The sequence below is a fragment of the Ceratotherium simum genome, chromosome 5 (genome assembly GCF_057802395.1).
Source record: "Ceratotherium simum simum isolate JZ-2026a chromosome 5, ASM5780239v1, whole genome shotgun sequence".
NCBI classification, from domain to species: domain Eukaryota; kingdom Metazoa; phylum Chordata; class Mammalia; order Perissodactyla; family Rhinocerotidae; genus Ceratotherium; species Ceratotherium simum.
In genome coordinates, this window is record NC_141904.1 from 12,086,097 (window position 1) to 12,112,261 (window position 26,165).

At 47.0% G+C, this 26,165-nt stretch overlaps 1 pseudogene; it reads right to left on the minus strand.

Annotated features, from left to right (window-relative positions):
* Positions 1–378: 378 nt before the first annotated feature.
* Positions 379–10,721, minus strand: LOC101391029 (large ribosomal subunit protein uL6-like; annotated as a pseudogene).
* Positions 10,722–26,165: the final 15,444 nt, after the last annotated feature.

Here is a 26,165-nt window from a genome sequence, read left to right on the forward strand (position 1 = left end):
CCTACCTTACTAGCTGGATTTCCCAGCCTCCAGAACTGTGAGAAATAGGTTCCTGTTGTTTAATTCACCCAGTCTATGGCATTTCGTTATGGCCCCGCAGCTAAGGCAGGTACTATACAATATCACGGTTCACAACATGAAGTATTTTTCACTAGCCTTTTCCCGGCATTTACAGATGAGCAAAGTACATTCCATAAATATTAAAACCCTCTTGAATCTTGAGTTTTTCACTTAGTTTATCACGAGCATTTCTTTATGTCATTTCCATAAATGGTAGGTGTGTGGCCCAGGTTAGCAACTACCTGTGTTCTTAAGGGCAGCACTGATGCATGAACGAATATTTCTTGCAGGCAGAAGGCGTGTGTGCCCCACCCTGCGCTAGGCGTTCTTATCTCCCCTGACGGTGATTCTGCCCTCCCCGGCATCCTGGAGATGGGACGGTGGGGTGGGGGCTGAAGGGGTGAGAGTGGGGGCGAGTGGGCCCTGCCCTCTGTCCCGAGGAGGAGGGGAGATGAGCCCCGCTCTGAGTGCCCTGTTCGCCAGCTCAGACAGCTGCTGGGTCCCCGCGGAGTCCCAGGGACAAGGAGGGGCTGCTTTCCGCTCCCTTCCCCAAGGCTCCCGATGCACGCAACAATTTGAATACATTTCAGAGAAAATCCTAACCACCCACCCGGGGCCGGGAAAGCCCACTGCGGTGCGCTGGGCCCCGTGCCCCGTGGAAGGCGGGGTGGGGAGCGGGCGGGGGACCTGGGGGGCCGGGGGCGGGGGGCGCAATCTCGGTGGAGCCCCGGCCCAGCCCTGTCTCGAGCGTCTAACCAGGGGCCACCCAGTGCGGGGTGCCGGAGCAACCTGGCCCCCCCTCGGGCACGCGCCCGCCCGCGCCCGCGCCCCGCACTCACGGGGCGCACTGTCCCCGCGTCCGTCGCCGGCCGGGTCCCGCGTCGGTCCGCGCCATGGCGACGGCAGCCCGGGGCGGTCACCGCGAGGGGCGGAGGCGGCGGGCGGTCAGTGACCCGCGAGAGCCCGGGCGGGGGGGGCGAAGAGCCGGGCTGGAGGAGGCGGGCGGCAGGGAACACTGTTCCGGGGTTGGCCGGGGCTCGGGCTCGGGCCCTGAGAACTCCTCGTGTCCTGCTGCAGGTCAAGGTGGTCGCAGCCAGTGGCGCTGCAGGGACGGGGTCTAGGAGGGGACAGAATGTGGGGACCCATGTCCCTGGTCATCAGTGGGGCATCGGGGGGACAGAGGTCCCCAAAGGATAGATGTCTCAGCCGGTCACCGCCGGCGCGAGGTCCGCTGTGGACCGCACGGGAGCCCTAACCCCGTTTCCCACGGAAACCAAGTTACAGATGGTGGTCACATCCCTCAGCGACAGGCGGAAGCCAGGGTGAGGGACTCTGCTGCCCGCTGGAGAGGTTTGTTCTGCCGCTTTTTTTCTCCCCAATCCCAGGAGGAAGGGGGCGCCAGGATAAAGGAGACAGCCCAGGGGCTGGGCCTGTGAAGGAGTTTTTCTGGGGAATATTAAGGAGAGAGAGGCAAAAGCAGGTGCAGCTTTTGGAAGAAGTGCAGGGGGAGGAAAAAGAGGATTTGAAGAAATCTTGCTGTGGACAGTGGCTTGGGGGCAGAATAAAAACCCCCAAAGATATCCGTGCCCTAATCCTGCCAACCTGTGAAGATGCTATCTTACATGGCAAAAGCGACTTTGCAGATGTGATTAAAGTTGCAGAGCTTGACATGGGCCTGCTATCCTTGATTGTCCCCGTGGGGCCATCTACTCGCCAGAGTGGAGAGCATGAAACCAGAAACTTTCCCTACTGGGTCAGAGAGACATGAGACGTGAGAAGAAAGGTCAGAGAGATGCACTGAGAAGGACTCTACCAGCCGTTGCTGGCTTTAAAGTTGGAGGAAGAGGCAGCCTCTAGAGGCTGGAAAAGGTGTGGAAATGGATTCTCCTCAAACCTCAATAAAGAAACCCAGCCCTGCTGACACCTTGATTTTAGTCCAATGAGATCCGTGTGGGACTTCTGACCTCCAGAACTCAGATAATAAATTATCTCTACATAACTTAGGATATAAAATAGGGTCTTAATGAATGTTTAATGAGAGAATGAATAAAAAAGAATTTGGATTAAACTAATTCACAGTAAACTGCAAATGGAAAATAGTCCCTTAACTCCTCCAGGGCTGGCTGTAGTTTTCTAAGTGTATATTTTAAATGCAAATGGCTCTAATTTAAGGAATTTTTGGCACAAAGTGAAGCAAAGAGATGGGGAAGGGCAAGGATGGGTCCTGCGTTTGGACAGACATGACTTTCCAGTGAGCATGCCCCATGTGTCGGCACCCTGGGCCATTTCTGCTGCATGCAGCCTCTTCTCTCACCCTGCTGACCCTAGTCCAGGCTTCCTAAGACGTAACCAGAGAAGGGCAGTGAGGGAGGGGAAGTCTGGAGTGGGGTGAGAGAGTGCACTCACAGGTCACTGACTGGGACTCAGAGCAGATGCTTAGGGAGCAGAGAATGATCAGGAAGGCCAGAGTCTAAGAGGATACAGATGGAGTGAGGGGCAAAAACTAGATGGACCATCAGAAATGAGATGAAGAGTTCTTATGCACAGTGGGCATGTTCTTAAAGGAACTGTAACACTAGGATTAGGTTCAGCTGAGAATGACAAAACCATCAACACTGGTTGAAACAACATAGAAATTCATTTCCCTTTCATGTAAATGAAGTTCAGGGGTAAGGAGTCCAGAGCTGCAACAGAAGGTCCAAGATCATGAGGAATCCAGGCTTCTTCTACTTTATTCCTCTGCCATCCTCAGTGTGTGACTTCTACCTCATAGCCCAAAATGGTTGCTGAGCTCCGGCCATTTTGTTCCCATTTCAGATAGAAGGAAGGAGAACTGGACAAAGAAAGGCACCTTATCTTCCTTTAAGAGTGCTTCTCAGAAATTGCATGTGACACTTTTCCATTGGCCAGGTGTATGGACATGATCTTACGTAGCTACAAAGGAGGCTGGGAAATAATAGTCTTTATTCCAGGCAGACGTGTGCCCAGCTTCTGTTACTTACAGAAGAAAAGAAAGATGGATATTGGGAGGTAACTAGCAACCTGAGCCACAGCAGCTACCAGCTGCCAGGACCATGGGGATGGCCAGTGCACGGGGTGGGATGGGCACTGGTTTGTAAGTCCTATATGGGTTCCTCAGACGTGGAGCATTTGTGAGTCGGGGCAGCCTGGCACTCATCGACAGTTGTTATCATTTCAGGGGTGACTCACCAAGGCTAAATTACTGGAGAGGCTAAGCATGTGTTTTCGGCTCCTGCAAAGCTGGGAGACAAAACAACAACAAATGTAGGGAAAGAATTTGATATTTCATATTTCCAAAAAAACCAACCAAAGTAGTTTTGGGAAAAATCAGAACTTTGTTGGACTTCATTATCTGTATTTTGCTGTGTGGCATTGTTTTGGTTTGCGATTTAAACATAGGAGGGAGGTGGATGTTCGCTAGTCTTGTTGGTTCTGGGAACCCTGATGAGGCCCTCAGAACTCATATCAGGGTCAGCCCACCTCACCCCCACTCCTCCCCACCCCTCTTCTGCTCCCTGCTGACTCCAGCCTCCCCATCTCTTAAAAGGGCTTTGGGATGAATTTGGTTTTGGGGGGAGGGGAGCTGTTCTGTTACTAGATACACAGAAATCATACGCCAGAGGGGAGGAAACCCAGGAGAACTCATGAGAGTGAAGAAAAAGAAAGGAAGAGGGGAAAGAAAGGAGGGGGGTGAGAAGAGAGACAAGGGAGGGTGTGAGGTCAGAAGGGGAACAGCTCAGGGGTGGGCCACCCCTGAAGTGGTGGTTTGAAAACGTCTCCACGGATATATCTGCTTGTCTCTTCAAAAGGTGGAGCCCCCTTCCCCTTTCCTTGAGTGTGGCGGGACTTGGCGACTCTCTAGTGAATGAAATATGGCGAGAGTGAAGGTGTGTGACGAGGTCGGAAAAGGCATCAGGCCACGCTTCTCGCTCTCCCTCTCGGGTCACTTGCTCCGGGAGAAGCCAGCCACCTCGTCGTGAGGACACCGAGCAGCCCAGGACAGGCCCACGTGGCGAGGAACCGAGGCCTCCAGCCAACAGCCAAGTGAGTGAGACGTCTTGGAAGCAGATCTTCAGGCCCAGCCAAGCCGTCAAGTCAAGGCAGCCTCGTGAGAGACCCTGAGCCAGAAGCACCCAGCTAAGCCGCTCCCGCACTCCCGACCCTCAGCTTGTGTGACATACTAAGCGTGTGTTGTGTTAAGCCAGCATGTTTTGGAGTAATTTACTCCCCCGCCAATATATAACTAACACACCTAGGAACTTCTTTCTCAACAACGGAAGATTTAAGGGACTTAAGCGGTCCATGGCCCAGCTGCTGGTGGCCCTCCCAGGGTCCACTCTCCACGTCTACCTTGCTAACAGAACTCAGTTTTGGCATGTGGGGCAGTTAGCTGGGCGAGGAAAACCACATTCCCCAGCCTTCCTTGCGTCTGGGGTAACCATGTAACATGGCACTGGCCGAAGAGACACAAGCTGAAGTCGATGGATGCTTCCAGAAAGCTCTGCAAAAGGAGGCCGACCCAGGTGGCGTGAGCTTGCTGTCTTTTGTTCTCCCATTTCTCCTCGCTCGGAACACAGTGACTGTGCTGAAAGCGAAGCTGCCCTTCTGTACCTACGTGAGCACTGGACGTCGGACACGCCGGGATGGCTGAGAGGATGGCTGGAAGGCATCGGGGTCTCTGGCTGCGTCGTGGAGCCGCTGAACCCGTCTGGGCTACCTTCCTGTGGGTTCTCATCGCATAAGGAAAAGAACACCCCATTTATTTAAGACAAAGCCATTCAGATTTCTGTTACCCAGAGCAGATGGGGGTTTATAGAAATATGGACTCCTTGACTGATGCCTCTTTAGAAAATGTGCACTCATTCAATTCCAAAATCTAAAAAAGTGTGCAGTGAGCAGGTTTCACATTTTCGATTGGGATTGTTTTATTTAGAATTTGTATTGTTGATCAGTCTCTGAAGCACGTAGCAACTGTTGTGAAGAGAACGGGGATTATAGAGGCAAGAAATTCTCAAGAAGAGCACCGGGTTTTAACTGGAAAATGAAAACCGGCCCTGCTGGCAGCCAGACCGTGGTTTCCCAGCTGCACGTCTGCGAGGCTCAGACAAGCCCCCACCCCCCACCATGTTTGGAACATGACAGAGACAAGGCCATTCCGCAAACACAAAAGGGACTAAATGTCTCTCTCTTCTGATGAATCTGAGTGATGCTACCGCTGCACCGTTACAGCCAACACGAGGGCTCCCGCCTTCTAGGGAGGATTAGCTAGCCCGTTACCAAATTGCTCTGTTCTTCTTGGCAGCATCCAATCTAGCACTCCCCTCACTTTCCTCATCCCTCCTGAGAATCACCCAGCACAAGCCCCGCCCTGTAAGAAGCCCCTCCCAGGGTCTTCTTCCTGAGCCTGGAGGGCTTTCTCTCGGCTACAGCAAGCCCAATAAACATAATGTCTTTTTGTCTTTGACTGTAGGTGAGCTCCTGGTAATCTTTGGTCAGCAGGCTTAACCGAACGCCCCAAATCTGGAGCTTCGAGCCCCTCCCACTCAAAAATAGAGGCGCAGGAACTGGTGCAAGGAGCTACCAGCAGACCGCAGCGCTGCGAGGGGTTGGAACTGTCGCAAATTCACTCAACCTTGGTCTCAGATAACTTTTTCTCCAGCTGTGCGTCTGTTTCTTCCAGCACTGACCGGAGGAATAAGGGAAGGACTGTGGACCCTGAGCCGGGAGCCACCACCTTGCCCAGGCCACCTCCCCGACCAGGGTTCCCGGGAAGCTCCCCTCTCCTGTTTGTTCCTCCTGTAGTCCTCATTCAGTCCTGATGGGGCCTACAGAAAAAAGAGGCAAAATCTTCAGTGAGGAAACAGTGAGACCCTTGCATCTGGCAGAGAAGAAGGGCATTTCTTCTAGGGTGTTCTTAGAGGGAAGAGGAAGTTTGGGGCATGTCTGAAATTCATCAGCTATAGATGTAGGGGGTTCAATGAGGATTGGCCTTGCAAACTTTTGCAGGTGTTCCTGAAACATGTTCTAATTACAGAAAACATCCCGGGCCAGCCCGGTGGTGTAGTGGTTAAGTTCGCCTGATCTGCTTTGGTGGCCTGGGATTTGTGGGTTTGGATCCCGGGCGCAGACCTACACACCACTCATCAAGCCATGCTGTGGAGGCGTCCCATGTATAAAGTAAAGGAAGACTGGCACAGAAGTTAGCTCAGCGACAGTCTTCCTCAAGCAAAAAGAGGAGGATTGGCAACAGATGTTAGCTAAGGGCCAATCTTCCTCAGCAAAAAAAACCAAAACAAAACAAAAATAATCCCAAATGAAGTTTGTAACTAAAAAGGGCCAAGGAATGTTTTCCTACGAGAGACTCTATGGAGCAGGCCATTTGAAAACAAGCTTCAAATTGTTTTTCAATGAGGTGAACGGGATGATGAGATAAAACCGAGTCTTCACTGTGGGCTATAGCAGTTCTCACTGCCAACTACACATTAGAATCAGCTGGGAGAGCTGAAAGACTGCCCAGGCCTAGGACCCTACCTCCGACCAATTACATCAGCATCTCTGGGGTGGGGCCCAGGGCATGGATGTTTGTTCTCCATGGTTCTGCCATGCAGCAGGTGGAAAGGCACTGGTGTGTGCTAGAACATGAGACCAGGAACCAGGAATCAGCTCTCCCCTTCTTCAAGCAAGGTGTTTCGCTACTCTGCTCTAATTTTCCTCGTCTGCAAAATGAGCGAGGGCAAAGTTTAGTGTTTCTGAAACTCCAATGTGCACACAAATCGCATGGGGATCTTGTCAGCACGAGACTCTAGTGCAGTAGTCTGGGGCGGGGACTGAGATCCTGCATTTGTAAGAACCTCCTGCGTGGTGCTGATGCTGCTGGCCCATGCACCACACTTTGAATAGCAAGCCTGGTTCTCAAAGTGTGGTTCGTAAAGCAGCAGCACTAGCATCACCTGGGAACTTGTTAGAAATGCAGAATTTTGGACGCTGTCCCAGACCTGCTGAATCAGAAGCTCTGGGGTAGGACCCAGCACCTGTTTTAACAAGCCCTCCAGGGGATTCGGATGCATGCTCAAGTCTGAGGACCACGGCCCTGTGAATTCCCAAATCCCTTCTGCCTCTGGGGCTCTTTGGTGCCCAGTCTTTCTGATTGCTGCAGAAACTGCTGGCTCATCCTCAGTACCCCAACTGGCAATCCATCAACACTGGAGGACCCTGTGGGACCACACTGCATGTTCCTTCCCAGCATTGTCCAAGTTGTAGCTCCCTGAGGAGCCATTCCTTCTGGGAACTTGGAGCTATCACTGCTTCCCTAGTGTGATGGCTAATTTTGTGTGTCAACTTTGCTGTGCCATGGTGCCTGATATTTGATCAAACATTAGTCTGGATGTTTCGGTGAAGATGTTTTTTGAATGATATTAACATTTAAATCCATGGATTTTGAGTAAAGCAGATTGCCCTCTAGAATGTGGGTGGGCCTCATCCAATCAGATGAAGGCTTGAACAGAACAAAGACTGACCTCCCCTGAGAAACAAGGAGTTCTACTAGCAGACTCTCTTTGAAGTCAACTGCAACTGTTTCCTGAATCCACAACCAGTGGCCTATCCCATCAGATTTTGGACTCACCAGGCCTCTACGATTATGTGAGCCCATTCCTTAAAATTATCTATCTAGGGCCGGCCCCGTGGCTTGGTGGTTAAGTGAGCGCGCTCCACTGCTGGCGACCCGGGTTCAGATCCCAGGCTTGCACCGACGCGCTGCTTCTCCGGCCATGCTGAGGCCGCGTCCCACATACAGCAACTAGAAGGATGTGCAGCTATGACACACAACTATCTACTGGGGCTTTGGCGAGAAAAATAAATAAATAAAATCTTTAAAAAAAAAAAAAATTATCTATCTATCTATCATCTATGTATCTATCTATGTATCATCTATGTATCTATCATCTATGTATCTATCTATGTATCATCTATGTATCTATGTATCTATATATCTATCATCTATGTATCTATCTATGTATCATCTATGTATCTATCATCTATGTATCTATCTATGTATCATCTATGTATCTATGTATCTATCTATGTATCATCTATGTATCTATGTATCATCTATGTATCTATGTATCTATGTATCTATCATCTATGTATCTATCTATGTATCATCTATGTATCTATGTATCTATATATCTATCATCTATGTATCTATCTATGTATCATCTATGTATCTATCATCTATGTATCTATCTATGTATCATCTATGTATCTATGTATCTATCTATGTATCATCTATGTATCTATCTATGTATCATCTATGTATCTATCTATGTATCATCTATGTATCTATCTATGTATCATCTATGTATCTATGTATCTATATATCTATCATCTATGTATCTATCTATGTATCATCTATGTATCTATGTATCTATGTATCTATCATCTATGTATCTATCTATGTATCATCTATGTATATATGTATCTAACTATCTATTTACCTACACATCCTGTAGGTTCTGTTTCTCTGGAGAACCCTGACTAATACATCTAGCATTTGAAAGTCCTTTCTGCTCCTCCCCATCTTCAATGCCTCTGCTCTTAAAAAATTATCCCCACATCTTTTTGTTGTCAAGGCCAATGTGTCTGTGTAATAGTCAAGTATTTGAAGGGAGAACATGTCCTGAGACCTAGTAGATCTTCCACCTTAAAGACCACAGTGCAAGAGCCGCACACCAGAAGAGCCGGGCTGATGGAAATCCATCACCTTTACTTAAAGTGCAATCTTAATACTTCACTATCTGTTGCAAAATATCAGGCACTTGTTTTGGTAGTTGTTAATAAACAGGGCAAAATTAGAACGTTCAAGTCTTATTGCTGCAGTTGACAATTTTTTTGGTATTCAAATTAATTAACTCAAATTAAATTGAATATTCAATTTTTTATTTGGGTAGTAGGACAGAACTTTTTTCCTGCCTCTCGTTGCCCCCACCGCCACAGCAGAGAGGAAGACATCTGCTTGGCCTTGCTTATGGTGCGGGTCCTGTTCTGGGCGGTCCCACCAGAACCTCCAGGAGCAGGACAGTGGGCTGGAGGGAGGGAGGGGTGCCGTTGCCGGGGGAAAGGTGAAGAGAGTACAGGTCAGGGAGAAACAATAAATATTCCCTGGGGCATGAGGATCCCCGAGGGTGGATATGTTGGATAGCAAAGTGTACTTTGAAATAATACCGCTCAAAAGCTACCTTCAGCTGACCTGGGTCCTCAGTACAGGTATCTTTCTTCGTGAAGGACGGCACGCTGCTCTGCCAAGTTCCCGTATTCTGTGCAGAGTGGCCAAATGCAACTTGTTTTTCATGGTCATGTTTTATGAAAAAAGTCTCACAGAAGGGAGTTAGATTCAGGTGAGAAATTCACCCAGATTCAAATATAAAAATGAGTTAAAGATTCCAATTTAGAGTAAAAAATATAGAAAGCTGTAGAATTTGATATGATAATATGCAAGTTAATTCCTGTTTTTTCTCAGCCTCACACCTGCCCTGGTACATTCTGAGCTATCGGGCTGAGAGTCTGCAAACTACATTTCCCGGGCTCTGTTGCCAGCTGGATCTCTGTTGGGTTCTGCCAGTTGGAGCCCTGGTGGGAGCCAAGAGGTGGGAGGGGAGAGGAGTCCTGTTGTGGCCCTGATGGTGTGGCGATTGTTGGCAGGTCCTGAGAGTTGCTGTCATGACAGCAGAGGTGCCCCAGCAGTCCAGACAGAGGAAGAACCTTTTCAGTGGTTCTGTCTATTTGATGGATTTGGAACTAAGTGCAACAGTGGCTCCCAAACTGTAGCAGCAGATGTAGGGTCTCAGATTCCAGCTCACAGTGCATTGGTAGCTTCCGATATCTGGGTGTCCCTTCCTTCCTTCCTTCCTTCCTTCCTTCCTTCCTTCCTTCCTCCCTCCCTCCCTCCTTCCCTTCCTTCCTTCCTTCTTTCTTTCTTCTCTCTCTCTTTCTTTTCCCCCCAAATCAAGAGAGGGCTTTTACTGCATCTTTAAAATATCGGAAAGACGTCTTACAAATCATCTGACATCTTGTTGTTTGTGTAGCTGGACAGCTCTCAGATCCTGTTCATCAGCCTACTACACTGATGATATAGACACCATCCAAAAATTTTCTGATATCCTTGTTTTTACCTGTTGTGGTTTGCTGAATCAAAGCGACTGAATTTGATACAAGTTCATTGTCATTTCCTTCAAGAATTATCTCATCTTTCTGGGCTTGAGATACTTAACAAGTAACGCCTGGCCTCATCTGAACCCTGCAGATGTATTTTTTGCCAATGAAATTTCAGATTTCAGCTAGAGACCCGTTCTCCTGGATAACGACGTTGATGGGGAAGTGAGGGTACACCGACCTCCTCTTGTAATGGAAGCCGGGGTAACGCCCTTGATCATGCCCTGTACCTGACACGATAGTGCCAATGGCAGCCACTTCCTTTTGATTTCCCACCGTTTGTCCACCTGGAGCCTCTTCCTGTTTCCAAGGAGACTAAGTTCTACATTGATGTGGTTGAAGGCCCTCCACAGGGTTCCTCTGGGGCCCTTCAGAGTGAAGTCGACATTTTCTGGAACATCGACATTCTGATTGCTGAGAACGGTCTTCATTCTCCCAGCAGATTCAGCAGAGAGAGCTCGCTGTTTCTTTCTTTTTGCTTCTCCTGCACCCTCCTCCTTCCTTTTGCTCTTCTGGTCCTTCTAACACCTTTGTAAAGAATTCCCCGAATTAAATTCCCTCTGTTTGAAACACCTGGAGTGTTTTCTGTCTTTCTGACTGAACCCTGACTGACAAAAAGCGTGAGTGAAATTTCTGAGTTTCAACGTAAGGAAACTTAATTCCTATATTTAATTTGGCCCTGTTTAAATTTTGAGCAGTTTACAAGAACAGATTTTAGACCATTTTGACTTCATCCATTTTTCTGTGTTTCAGGTTTCTATCAAGAAAAGCTCTCAGGGGCTAAATAGTGTCTTTAAGGTGATTTCTGGCTGGAATGACACAGAGCAGAGGCGTGAATCTGGCTGAGAAGGCGCACTCCTGTGGTGTCTTCACGAGCGCCACTCCGGCCCGTGGCTGCCATCTCTGATCACCTCCTCCAGGCCCGGTCCAGCTTCACACCCTTGGCCTTCACGTTTCTGGCCTCACCTGGAACAGTTCTTTGTCTCTCCCGTGTGAGCCCACTGCTGACCCTTACATCTGGTGCTATGACATTCGATTCTCAACCAAGGAGATAAGAAAAGCATCAGGAAACTCACTTTATGCCACTTTCTCTCCTTGAGCTTACCAACTCTTTCCTCCCATCAGCTCCAAGGATCTTCCCTCTCAGTCAGTCTGAACACTGCCGGTAAGACACTGCTTCTCAGAGCCTGAGACCCACCATGCTCCCCTCCTGGGTGGGATGCTGTGGGGCTCTCTCTACCAAGTCCACTCATGCCACACTTCAAATGGAGATAAACAAACACTGACTTTGAGATAGTAAGTTTTGCCTACCAAATTAGCAGTGATTTTTAAAGAAAGATAATCCTCAGTGACTCAGTGTTGAGTAGGTTGTGGTGAGAATGTGCCTCAGATATACTGATGGGAGTGTAATGGGAACTTTTCTGTGCGAGATCTGTCATATATATTAACAGTCTAGATCTAGAAATTCCATACCTGGGACCCTGCTCTAGGAAATCATTTAAATTTAGGTGCAAGAGTGACAATGCTTTCAGCTCGCAGGGTCAGGAAACTCCACGAATGTAGCGGCAGTAATTAGACATTCATTGCTCATATAACAAGAAGTCTGGTAGTAACAAGTCCTGGAATTGGTTTGGTGTCTCTACGATGTAGTAAAGTACCCAGGAGCTTTCTTTGCCCACTTGGCCATCCACAGGTTGGTGGGGGCTTGTTGTCTCCCTGGGTGGTGGCACTATCAGCTGTTGCAGTTCAAAGTGTCCTGTCCTCATATGACAATGGCCACGCAGAAAAGAAAGGAGTGGGGGTAAAATAGACCTTCTCCAAGAAATGCCTTACCAGAAGCCTTCTTATGTCCTTGTTCAAAGTGAGACCACATGCACACCCCCTAGACATCTCATTAACAAAAGGAATGAGGTTGCCGTGATGGGCTCAGGCGGTCCATGGCTCATCAGGCACGCGGCTGCCTGAGTAGCCCCGGGGTATTATTTGTAAGGAAGGAGGGGCAGTGGCTTTTGGGTAAGTGGTCAACAAAGTCTGCGACAGGGAACCACAATTTTCATACAAAAATGTTTGATGTAGTGTTATTCATAAATATAAATAAATGAAAACTATGTGGTCGTGAGATTACAGCGCGTTTATTTGGATGAGGGAACTATTTAAACTAAGAAGGCAGAGAAGCTGGCTCCCAACCAGGTCTGTCTGACCCCAAACACACCTTGTCGGTTGCTGCTTCCTCCTGGGGTTTAACAAAAGCGTTAACAACAATAGAAGCAAAAGCAATAGAAAACTCTCCAAAACTTAGGTTACTCAATAAAAAACTGTCCATGCACTACAATACCCCCGTTCTCCAAGGACTGGGGTTAGTCGAGGTGTTTCTGACGTCTTTATCCCAACTGTCATTTTTGAGAGATTAGTAGACTCTTCTGAGATTCTTTGCCTGATTCCTGCTGAGAGACCCAAACAGCTGAAAGTTAAAACAATGTCACTTGAGGTTTCTGTGGATTCTGACTGCTTTACTGGGTCACTCATAGTGTAATTAAAACACCTAACCCCTTCAACCAAACCAGGGTATAGGAAAAAGACTGATCAGAGAAAAGCAGTGATTGGAGAGTTTTGGTAATGGTGATATGATTTTCTGACAATAATGGAAAAAAATCTTCAAAATTTAAGGAATTCTGGTTGCAGAATTCCTTTGCCTCAGGCCCTCCGTCCTGACGTATCGTTGGGTTCTCTATGGACCGATGGGCTGTGCAGATTGCCAACCACACTGGTCTGTCACTTTTCTCAGGCCGCTTGCTTTCTAGAAATGTATAGTCTCCTCTCCCCCTTTTAGTTTTTCTGTCAGGAAACAAGAGGAAAACTGGGTGCCAAATTAGTAATTTTGTGAATTAATAGTTCTGGGTGCCAAATTAGTCATTTTGTGAATTAATAGTTCTGGGTGCCAAATTAGTCATTTTGTGAATTAATAGTTCTGGGTGCCAAATTAGTCATTTTGTGAATTAATAGTTCTGGCTAAAACTTTCATGAGAAAGAATTGCTCCCTTTCTTTGGAACTGTAATGTGGTTATATATAAAGTATCTAAAATGTAGACAGATGTCAAAATTCAAAATTTATTTTTCACTCAAAGCCGTGCTTATGTTTCCTCAGAATAGCCACAACATTTTTCTTGGGCTCTGCCAATGCCTTCCCAAGCTCATTGCATTTGCTTTGTAGGAGGGTGCACAGGGAGCTTCTGCAGTCGGCCCCCACCTCCAGGGTGGGTAAGTCTACACTGCTCATGGTTCCTTGACAATTTCATGCTTATACCACAATCTCCTTTATTTCAGAGATTCAATTTTCTGTTGAATCATGCTCATGCCTGTGGGAGGGTTTGAAAAACAGCGGTGACAACCACCACCACCATTTTGCCTTCAGCCTAACAGCAAAAATAAAAGTGTGGCGTGGATCCGCCTGTGAGAGCAGAGTCAAAGTTCTCGCACAGTTCCTCACGAGGGTCTCCTCTGCCACCGCCAACCCCCACAGCTCGCTTTGGAAGTCTGGTCTTGCTGATGTGGAATACTTCTCTCTATCCGGTAAACTCCTGCTCATTCTTCAAGACTCAACTCCAAGTTTCCTTCCTTCCACAGGGCCTCCCCAAATCTCTCAGACCGAATTAGTGTCTCTCTCCTCTTAGTTTTCCTGGCACATTGTACCCACCCACATTGTGTTGGGATGATTTGGTTTTCTGTTTTCGTGACTATATTTCAAGCTCTTCCAGAGTCAAGATAGTGTGTTTATTTCATTTTTGTAGCCTAATTTTAAAATTATGGAATATTTCATATATACAGTAGAGCATGTATATATGTGTATACAATAGAATACATATGTAAAACACACACAAAGTACAAATAATAATAATAATATAAACATCTGTGCCGGGCCGGCTTCGTGGCTTAGCGGTTAAGTGCGTGCGCTCTGATGCTGGCGGCCCGGGTTCGGATCCCGGGCACGCCCCAAGGCACCACTTCTCCGTCCAACGCGAGGCCGAGTCCCACGTACAGCAACTAGAAGGATGTGAACCTATGACATACAACTGTCTACTGGGGCTTTGGGGGGAAAAAAATGAATAAATAAAATCTTTAAAAAAAAAAAAAAAAAAAAAAAAAAACATCTGTGTAACCAACCTTCACTTATGCACAGAGACCAGGATGCCCTCCCATGTGCCCCTCCCTTCCTCCCACCCTCCTGAGGTAACTGCTATCCTCAGGCATTTATTCTTCTCTTGTTTTTATTCGTAGATTTACAACACATGTATGCATCTTGTGTAAAAGAGTTTCTGTTATGCCCCAATTGTTGGATTTTAAAACGTTGCCAATCTAGTGAGTGGACAACAGTATTTCACTGTAATTTTAATTTGCATTTCCGCAATTACTGATCAGTCTCAGCATGGTTAAATGTGTTTATTGGTAGTTTAGGTTTCCTTTTTGAGTGAACATCTGTTCCTGTCTTTATTGTATTCTGCTGTAGAGTTGTTTTCTTTTTCTTATTGATTTGTAGGAATTCTTTATGTATTTGGGTACTAATCCCTTGTCAGGTATATGTATTGTGAACATATTTTCCTAGCCTTTGGCTTGTCTTTTCATTTTCTTTAATGGCTTTTTCAGATGCACTCAACCTCCTGATTTTAGTGTGATTTAATTTGTCAGTTATTTCCTTTTTTGCATGACATTTTTGTGTCTTGTTTAAAGATCCTTTCCCTCATGGTCTTAAAGATATTCTGTATTTTCTTTGAAAAACATTAAAGTTTTTTCTTGCACATTTAACTCTTTAAACCTATCAAGAAAAGCAATAAATGGAGCATTTGGATCACAGTAATGTGGACGTCAGGACCCCTAACTGGTCCCAGCGCACCGTTCACTGAGCAGTCAGTCCTCTCCTTGCCCATCTGCAGTTCACTGCTCACGTGTCCCTCACATGTGTGGGGCACTGCTGTGGGCTTTTGTTTCTGGTCATTTGGTATATTTTTCTGTCTTTGGGCCGATACCACACCATTTAAATTGCTAAAGCTTTATAGTAAGTCGTATTTCATGACAGCAATTCCCCACAACATTCAGGAAAATTTGGCTATGTTTGGCCATTTCCTCTTTCATATACGTTATAAAGTGAGCCATTCAAGTTCCAAGAAAAGCTCTGTTAGAATTTTGACTGGCATTACATTGACTCTAAAAGTCAACTGGGAATGATCAATGCTTTTGTGCTATTGATTCTTTCTATCAGTAAACATTTATTTAGGTCTTATCTCATGCCTGTCGCAGAGCACGGTCTCGTGGTTAACCAAGCGCACTTCCCCCTTCTCTAGCTCACAGCTGGACTACGTCTCCAGCTCCCCCAGAAGTGCAGTGTGGCCACTGTGAGTTCTGAACACTGGAACAAGTGTAGAGCTAGCACTGCACAGCACTTCCGGGCCTGGCCCTCCCATGGGCTCCTGCTCACTCCGGCTCTTCCCCCAACTGTAGAAGGATGCAGAGGATCATGAAGAGGATTCTGAGACCCCCAAAAATGATGAGGCCACAAAATGGAAGAATCTGGCTCCCCCAATCCCTGTGTGGAAGGCTTCCCACTGAACACCCACACTGAACTGCTGGAAGAGCAAGAAAAAACTTCCATTGTGTTACACCATCGAGAATTTGGAGTTTGTTAGAATAGTTACAAAACAGCTAGATCTTAAGTTAGCATGAGGGAAACCATCTTAGGGAAAGGAGGCAATATTGTAACTGTGAGCCTGACTTACTAGTCTCTGAGAATACACTCTGGCTTGCACGTAGCCTAGATGATTAAGCACCTCTCACTTTTGCAAAATACATGACCTGCTAGTTCTATGACTCTTGCTTACGTATATCTCCCAGCCGTGGTAAGGATAACTTTGTTCTCTGAGTCCCCCAGGAAACATGAGGACCTCCAGAGAGAAAAACTCTGCGTTGATACCCGTCACAAATGACAGAAAAAAGAGATAATGAGGTGCCTTGACGTTCGTCACACCGGATGATGGACATCCCAAAACCCCCTCCTTCTCTGCCCATTTCCCCTATGTAACTGCCTCAAGATTCTATATGACTTTAAGATGGTTCTTTAGGACACGAGTCCATCATCTTCCGATTGTGCTAGCCAATCGTATAAATTTTCCTTTCTCAACCGCCAACTTGTTTGCAATTGATTGATGCTGGATCGGGGTGGGCAGAACAGGTCCCGTTTTGCTCGGTTACAGTTAGTTTATACTAATAAATCTTTCAATTACATTTCACAATTTTTTCTACAGATGTCTCTGTGTCTTTTGTTGGATTTCCTCCTAGGTACGTTGTCTGCTATATTGCTGTTATAGATGATATTTTATTTTAAAAAAGTTTTTTTCACTGTTGCTGGTATATAGAAATGCAGTTAGTGTTTGTGTGTGATCTATGTCCAAAAATCTCCATCAAATCCCTTATTAATGCTGTTAGTTTGGCTGTCGAGTCTTTGTGGTTTTGTATATGGACTATCAACTGATTCAATGTCCGTTTGGTTTCTTGCTTTCCAACTTTTACATCTTTTATTTCTTCTTCTTTTCTGATTTGTGCTAGCTACAAAAGAGGGTATGAGCACAGGCGTTTTTACGTTGTTCCATTTTTTAGGCTTTCAGTGTTCCACCATTAAGAGTGGTATTTGCCACAGTATTTTAGGGATGTCTTTTATCTGGTTCCTAGTTTTTTTTGTAGTTTTGTTTAATCATTATTCAATTTTAGTGAGATGATCATATTACTTTTCTTCTTTAATCTGTTCATGTGGTCAATTGCATTAATAGATTTTCTAATGTTAAAAACAAGACACCAGGCCCACAACGGAGTCACTCATGCTAAGTCTATGCCACCAAACCGAGACTTAATTACAAGTTTGGTGCTCCCAGAAATGGAATCTTAACCCAGTCAATCAGGAATCACCTGATCAGCACTAGTCAGGTAACCCGCCTGACAGACCCCGCCACCCCCTAAAGGAAAGTAACCTTGCAATAACCAGTCCTCTTTCTTGCTAGTATAACTTTGTTCCTGCTCCCTTCTGCCTATAAAGGTCTTCCATTTTGTACAGCTCCTCCGAGCTCCTTTCTATCTGCTAGATGGGATGCTACCTGATTTACTCAGTTGAATTCTGTTTTTTAACACAAATATTAAACCAATCTGGTCTGAGATAAACCCAACTTTGTCATCTTGTATTATATTTGCCATTCAATACTTGATTTGGTTTGCTGATACTCTAGGATTTTGCGTGTATGCTTGTGAGCAAGATGGCCTCTGAGTCTTTTTCTTGCTTTCTGTCTATTCTGGGTATCAAAGTCATATTCATTTCACACAATGAGTTGGAAAGTTAAGGCCTCTCAGGGGGTCTTTTTGTCCCTTCTACCCAGAGTCAAGGCCACCTTGGCAAGTTTTCTTGCTACCTCCCTTTGAGGGGTGGGTGTTTTCTCTGGATTATCCAGTCACTAATGGTGTCTTCTTTATTTGAGACTCCCTCCTTCCAGGGCCTCAGGCAGTATTGCCGCTCCCTCTCCCCAGCCTTGAGAAACGAACTTCTTCCCTCTAGGATTTACTGACGCCCTCGTGTACTCAAGCTTAGCTTTGCTTGACTTTCCTAGCTTTGTGCTTTTTCTTTAATTTTGGCTTCTGAGGATTTCTCTTAATTTCATGTCAGTTTAGCCATGCATTTAAAAATATTCTTGAAAAAATATTTTCCCAGGGTTTTAGGTTTTTTATGGTGAGAAGGTTTTAGGATATGCAGTCTACCATATTGGTCTTGGATTTTTTCCAACCACTTAAAAATGTATAGGATAGCTACTATCAACAAAAACAGAGGGCCGGTGGCTTAGTGGTTAAGTGCGTGTGCTCCACTGCTGGCGGCCCGGGGTTCGGATCCCGGCTCAGCTCTGGCCATGCTGAGGCCGCGTCCCACATACAGCAACTAGAAGGATGTCCAGCTATGATATACAACTATCTACTGGGGCTTTGGGGGGAAAAAATAAATAAATAAAATCTTTAAAAAAAAAAAAACAAGAAAATAAGTATTGGTGAAGATGTGGAGAAATTGGAACCCTTGTGCACTGTTGGTGGGAATGTAAACTGGTATAGCTACTATGGAAAACAGTATGGAGGTTCCTCAAAAAAGTAAAAATAGAATTACCATATGATCCAGCAATTGCACTTCTGGATATATAGCCAAAAAACCAAAAACTCTGAAAACACTAACTCAAAAAGATATATCCCCCCCATGTTCATTGCAGAATTATTTACAATAGCCAAGATATGGAGACAACCTAAGTGGAGGAATGGATAAAGAAAATGTGGTATATATACAATGGAATATTATTTAGCCATAAAAAAAGAATGAAATCTTGCCATTTGCAACAATGTGGATGGATCTTGAGGGCATTATGCTAAGTGAAATAAGTCAGACAGAGAAAGACAAACACCATATGATCTCACTTATATGTGGAATCTAAAACAAAAACAACAAACCCAAGCTCATAGATACAGAGAACAGATTGGTGGTTGCCAGAGGCGAGGGGTGGGCAGGGAGGTAGGAGATGGGTGAAATGGGTGAAGGGGGTCAAAAGGTACAAACTTCCAGTTATAAAATAAATAAGTCATGGAGATATAATGTACAGCATGGTGACTATAGTTGATAATACTATATTGTATATTGGACAGTTGTTAAAAGAGTATATGTTGAAGGTTCTCATCACAAGAAAAATGATTTTGTAACTACATATGGTGATGGATGTTAACTAGATTTATGATGATGATCATTTCACAGTGTATACAAGTATTGAATCATTATGTTGTATACCTAAAATTGATATAATGTTATATGTCAAATATATTTCAATAAAAATTAAAAAATAAAATGATTTAGCCACTATGGAAAACAGTATGGTGGTTCCTCAAAAAACTGAAGGGAATTACCATATGATCCAACTATTCCACTTTTGGGTATATGTCCAAAAGAATTGAAAACAGGTTCTTGAAGAGATTATTTGTACACCCATGTTCACAGCAGCATAATTCACAATAGCCAAAAGGTGGAAACAATTGAAGTGTCCCTTGACAGATGAATGGATAGACAAAATGTGGTAAATACATACAATGGAATATTATTCAGCCTTGAAAAGGAAGGAAATTCTGACACATGTGACAACATGGATGAACCTTGAGGACATTATGCTTAGTGAAATAAGCCAGTTACATAAAGACAAATACTGTATGATTCCACTTATATTGAGTAGTCAAATTTATAGAGACAGAAAGTGGAATGGTGGTTGCCAGGGGCTTGGGGAAGCAAGAGTGGAGAGTCGCTGTGTAACGGGTAGAGAGTTCCAGATTTGCAAGATGAAAAGAGTTCTGGAGTTCTGGATGGTGGTGATGGTTGAACAACAATGTGAATGTACTTAGTGTCACTGAACTGTACACTTAAAAATGATATGTTATGTGTATTTTATCACAACTTTTAAAAATGTAAAAACCATTCTTAGCTCACGGACTGTACAGAAACAGGTGTGGGCCACATTCGGCCCATGGGCCGCAGTTTGCTGACCCCTGTCCAATGGGATTGTATCAGCATCCAATCCTCTCTAGCTCAGAAATGGCCAAAAATTCCACGTGGCAAGATAATGAACAATGTGGTCCCCAAGGAAGAAGTTAGGTGGATAATCTTTGTTTCAGAGTGAGTGAAAGAAAAATGTGCTATTTGATTGAAAAGTAGAAATAAACTTTGACAACACTCCGCAAGCATCAACATGGAGAAACCCTTTTGAGCTGCCTTCCTCCTTGAGGATGAGAGCTCATTTGCCGAGCCGTTCCCTGTCATGAACTGGGGAGTGAATCACCTGCCTCTAACCATCAGAGCATCTTTCCCCTTCTGGTTCTATCTGTTATTTTTGGAGGCAAGTGTAAGTTAGCAGGTGCTTTTTTTGCTCCTTAACAAATAGCACTGTTTTCTATAAAAAGGTCGTTGCAGACCAACTGTAGAGGAATGACCAACAATATATCAACTACATAAAATATTTCATGGCCCTTTAAACAATGAATGAGAAGTCTGTGTGCTGACATGGAAAATATTGCTCAAATGGTCTGAAAAGGGAAAAATAGAACAGCGACAGATGGATATGGTGACTTTAGCTCTGCTAAATATGTGCACGCACAGCTAGGCCGGAATGGGGCTTCAGAAGTTAAAATGGCTGTGCAGGCGTTTGGAGGGATGTGGTGGGATTTGGTGCTACAAAAAGGACTAGCATTCCAGATTCAGAGTGTTCTGAGTTCAAATCCTGCCTCTCCTACTCCTTAGCTTTGTCAAGGTTGGTACATAACTCACCCACTCTGAGCTTCAACTTCCCATTCTTAATCTGCAGATGACAAGGAGAGGTTAAGCATGGGGCACTTGACAGGCTCCATAAGCAGGAGGAATTATTCCTACCGGAGAAGAATTTTTAAAGGATTGTTACAAAGTGATTATAATAATTTTAAAGACTTAAAAATGCTTCTGATTAATAGTAGTACATGTTCGGGGTCGGCCCGGTGGCACAAGCAGTCAAGTGTGCGCGCTCCGCTGCTGCGGCCCAGGGTTCGCCAGTTTGGATCCCGGGCACGCACCGAGGCACCGCTTGTCAGGCCATGCTGCGGTGGCGTCCCATATAAAGTAGAGGAAGATGGGCACGGATGTTAGTCCAGGGCCAGTCTTTCTCAGCAAAAAGAGGAGGATTGGCAGATGTTAGCACAGGGCTGATCTTCTCACCAAAAAAAAAAAAAAAAAATAGTAGTACGTGTTCAATGTAGCAGGTTTGAGAAATACATAAAAATAAAAATATAAACTAAAATCCACTTGTAATCACACCAGCCAGAGAGAGCCGCGGTTTAAGATCTCAGAGTGCAGTGCTATGGACTCATTTCAGATCCTGGATCAGCCTGCCGCCTCTTAGGGTGTTACGTAACCTCCCTCAGACTTAGTTTCCTCTTCTGTAAAATGGGTCCAACAGTATCTACTCACAAAGCTATGTGAGCATTAAATAAGATAATGTTTGCAAAACACTCAGCATGGCAGATAAACGCTCAGATTATTGATTATTAATACCACTGTTGCTATGGGAGAGAGAGATTTCTTCATGCCCTGTTCTTGTACTCACAAACTTACTCACATTTGCCCTGGAATACATACACTTTATCTCTCTCGGTGTCGACAGCGCACTACAAAAATCTGTATGATTCCAACTCAGCCAGGAAGAAGAGAGACTCTAGCAGAAATGTGACCAGTTTCTCTAAGATGCAGAATTGCCAACCCGTATTTTTAAAAACTTCACTGACATATTATTGACGTGCAGTAAGCTGTCCATCTTTAAGTGTATGATGTGATAAGTATTGACCCGTGTAATCACTCGTGAAGCTATCCCCATACTCCAGAGTGTGGTGTGTGCGGCCCTCCTCCACGTCGCCTAGCGCCCTCGGATGCCCCCCGCCCCCCAGAGAGCTCCTGCTCTGCCTTCTGTTACTACAGATGAGATTGCACTTTCTAGAATCTCACACAAACGAATTACACAGCACATATTCTTTTTTGCCCGGCTTAGTTCACACAGAACAGTGACTTCTGCGTGGGGAGAGCCCCTCCGGGTTGGGTGAGTTAGCAGTTCACCTCTCTACATTGCTGAGCCGCGAGCACTCCCTTACGTCGGGACACACCAGTGTGTTTATCCCTTCACCTGTTCATGGACATTTGGATTGTTGACATTTTTGAGTTTTACAAAGAAAGCTGCTATGAACCTTCCTACAACCTTTGTGTGGATATATGTTTTTGTTTCTCCCAATCCAATTTTAAATACCAGTGTTCTCTCCAAATGCCAGTCACGTCCAGCCTTTTTCTGAAGAACATGGAGTCAGGGGGTGCACCCCGCTTTGGGGTCAGACTCTTGTTTGTTAGGTTTTTAACAGGGCTGTCCTTCTCTGCACTCTATCGTCGCAGGACCCAGGGCGCCCTTTTCTCTTACACTAAGGGCACGAGCCACGCAGGTCAGCTGGACTTCTAGGCAGGAGGTTTACGGCGGCCAGTGCCAGGACCTGCAGTTACGGCTTCTTCCCGAGGGCCTGGCTCCAGAAGAGATTGGAGGCCTGAGTTGGCAGCTGAACCTGGCTTCTCAGCTGCCCCTGAGGCAGAGAAAGAAGGGGAAACTGAGGCACAGAAAAGGCAAGATACTCTGACATTGTTGGGCCTGGCACCCTCTGCCAGGACTGCTTTCCTTTCCCCGCCGGCCTGACCTTGCCTCGTACTGAGAAGCAAGATGCCTGGAGCGATGTCACTTAGAAACAAGCCTTGACATGTTGGTTCTTCTTAATTGGAAGGGAAGGTCTACATTATTTACCACTTAACTCCTCGCTCCTCCTCAGGGGCAGTGCCTTAGCCCCGGGGTTCTACAATCACGTAGGAAATATTTCCACTCTCACGATGCTCATCCAAAAATAAATAAATATCAGCACCCCTACAGATGTTTCCTTATTTGCCGAAGGAAAAAGAAGATAAACACAGTTATTGTGACTCACAATATTTGTGCAAAAGGCACCACACTAGAGCCTTCCTAAGTACTCCCAACAATAATATTTTGGGAACTTTAATTTTTATCTCAGATGGCTCCGAGCCACTTTAATTCGGCCTTGGGCTTTCGCCCCTAGCGTTAACACCTACGGTAAGACAGAAGGGCACTGGGGTTGACCTGGTGCTTCCAGGAATTGCCTTCTCCCCCAGACACGGAGGCTGGTTTCCCCTCTTCAGCAGTGTCAGGGAGAACCCCCGTAGGTCTATAGCACCAGCAGACCTTTCCAGACCAGCTCACCAGTGGCCAAAGCAGGGGCTCTCCAACTCGAGTGACCGTCAGAATCCCCTGGAGGGCACGTTGACGGCTGCTGGGCCCCACCCCAGAGTGTGACTCAGTGTGTCTGGGCTGCGGCCTGAGCGTTTGCATTTCTATCAAGTGCCAGTTGATGCTCATGCCACTGGGCCTGGGACTTCACTTTGAGAACCACTAGTCTAATGATGCTCTTTGTGTCCAGAGCTCCCTAAAATGTCAGCTCACAGCTGGGGAATGACTCGCAGAGGCCAGAGAAGAGGCTCTCCTCCCTCCCCTGGGGATTTGCACTGAGAGAGGAGTTTAAGCAGGGAGGGGTGAGAAAGGCCACTTTGCTGGTTCCCAGGCCTACATTAAGGGGTATCCTCTCAAGGGGTCAAGAGTCTGACTGGCACCTGACAACTTTCTGGAAGGTGCCCAGATATGGTCACTGCCCGGGGTGGACTCTGCATAGAGAAGTTTCTCCTAGATTCTCCGTGGCTGTCTGAGGTTCAGGGTGTCTGAGCCCAGTCCTTGGGACTGAGCCAGAGAGGGGAGGGAGCCTGAGGCCTGAGCCTTGGGTCCTAACCCGTCTGTGTGCCCGAGAAGGGTGTCCACAGGCTGGGCAGAAAGCCCTGCCAGGGAGCCAGGCATTGGGAACAAGTGTCGTGTTGGGAGGTTCAGCGAGCCTGAGCCCTGGACCTGGGGCTACGGGGTAGGCGGGCTTGTCCGGTGGCCACGCTGAGAAGCTGAGCAGACAGCATGTGGGGGAGACGAAGGGTGGGGATGGCTCCTGAGCTCGAGGGCAGGGGTGACTCAGGCCCCAGCCCAGCACGGTGCCCAGCAAATGAGGCCCCGTGCAGCTCTCAGGCCCTTGTGGGCTGACCTGAGGGCTCCAGGCCGGGCCTGGCCCGGGCCCCTGGCTGCTGCTGTCTGATAGCACCTCCTCACTGGGCCCCTTCAGACCTTGACGAGCACACTCCTGCATTGTCTGGTGTCAGACACCCAGGGGTCTGTCTTTGCCGCTTCCTGCTTCCTCATCCAGCTTCCCGTTTCCTCATCCAGCTTCCCCAGTCCTGGCCTTGACGCCCCCTCTCGGCCTCCCATTCAGAGGCTCGTCAGTGGGCCTGGCCACATTCTGTGACTCTGCCCCTTGCTTCTCCTGGGAGCTGGGACTCGCTGGCCCTGAGGCACTCACTAGCCTGCTTTCTAGTTCTTTTAAGCCTGGCACTCCAGCTTCTACCCACTGGCCTGACAAGTGGGACAGTTCTGGGGGCCACACCCTCCTCCTTGGGAAGGTCACTTAGCCTCTCTGGGCATCAGATTCTCCCTTGGTGTCAGGACTCTTGTGAGGGTTACGTAAGAGAGTTCTCATAAAATGCATAGGAATGCCCCTAGTCCCCAGGCCCACTTCCAGAACTGTGGTCCACTTTGACCCCAGTGTCTAACCCTAGAACGTTGCCCCGCCATTGGCAATCTGTAGCTTGGGCTGTATGCTAGGGGGAAGTGTGCATCAAGGCAGAGCCAGGTGAGGCTAGAAGGGTGGTCTGGGCTCTCTCCTGTGTCATGAAAGTCACGACATGGGAATTTGAAAAAGGGTAGAAGATGCTCTGAAAAGATGATTCTTGGAATGTGAAAGGATTCAACAGTGAGGGTCCTTGGACCAGAAGGAACTGAGGGGGCCATTTTCCTACTCTGAAGTGGAACTAATTCTGGCGTACCCCGGGCAGATAATCTTTTCTGTTAGAAGAATTTAAAGGGGCCCTGGAGCCTCTCCCTCAGCTAATCTGGTACCTGGGTCGCACCCATTGTTTAACCATTATGTTTCAAATGGGAAAAGTAAATAGCAAGAGTGGTGGCCCCTGGCACAGACTTAGATTTAGGGGCCCAGAGAATGGTAACCACCCCTAACACAGGTGTCATCCTTTACTGTCAGCCGCACACTTTTGACCTCACACAACCCCATGCGGGAAGCAGGGGCCTTTGTCTCCAATCCACAGAGGAAGGACTAGAGACTGCTGCGGGAGCTCCTCTTCCTCGGGACTGTCCTCCGCATGTGGAAAGAGTAGGGCTGCCAGATAAAGTATGTAAATACTGCATGGAACATACTTATACTAAAAAATTGTTGTTTCTCTGAAATCCATGCTTACCTGGGTGTCCTATATTTTCTTTTGGTGAACATCTCTTTACTGGAAACTCTAGTAGGTGTTTGGGGCTCCGTGGCCCCTGCTGCCTGGGCCTGTGACTAGATGTGCTGTGAGGCTCTGGGCCCCGAGCCAGTGGCCGTGGGTGAAGACACAGAAGCCCATGGCCAGGGTGGACCTCAGCCCACCGTGAGCAGAGTCCCCGTCATCAGCATCAGTGAGCTGCGCAGGCTCCCTCTGCGCCCCCTGGAGTCAGAAGCCGACTCAACTCAAAGGACAAGGTGACCTCTCTGTCACCACTCGGAAGCCTCCTCGGGGCCTTCCTGGGGGCTGCCAGGGCTCTTTGATGGGACAACGGGGGAGCCTCACAACAGTCACACACACTGCTCGGTGAGGTGTCGTCCAGAAGCTCCCATCTGTTTGTGTCCCCGGGGAAGGAACGGGCCTTCTTGGTAGCATCAGATGGGACGTTCGGGTCCCAGACCAGCAGCTGGTGGTGCACGTAAACATCATCCCGAGTACCAGTAAAGCCGAAGGCCCGGAAGGAGAGCTCCAGCCTCTGGGGTACCTCTCGTGGCAGGAAGTGGGAACGGCTGTCCTTGCCGCCCACCAGGCCCCCATGATGCCTGACGAGACTGTGGTGCACAGGGGCCACCTCCAGATCCTGGCTGGGGCTGGTTACACACTTGTCCACACACAGCTGAAAGGGCTGATGGGAGCTGCCAACCATGGCGAATTCCACACGGAGCTCAGAGCCCAGGAAAACGGTGCTGGCATTGATGGGGTCTGGAGCCTCCAGCATGGCCCCATCCTGTGCTGGAGGAAGAGGGGACCAGGCTAGAATCTCATGATAAAGTCCAGACGTCCA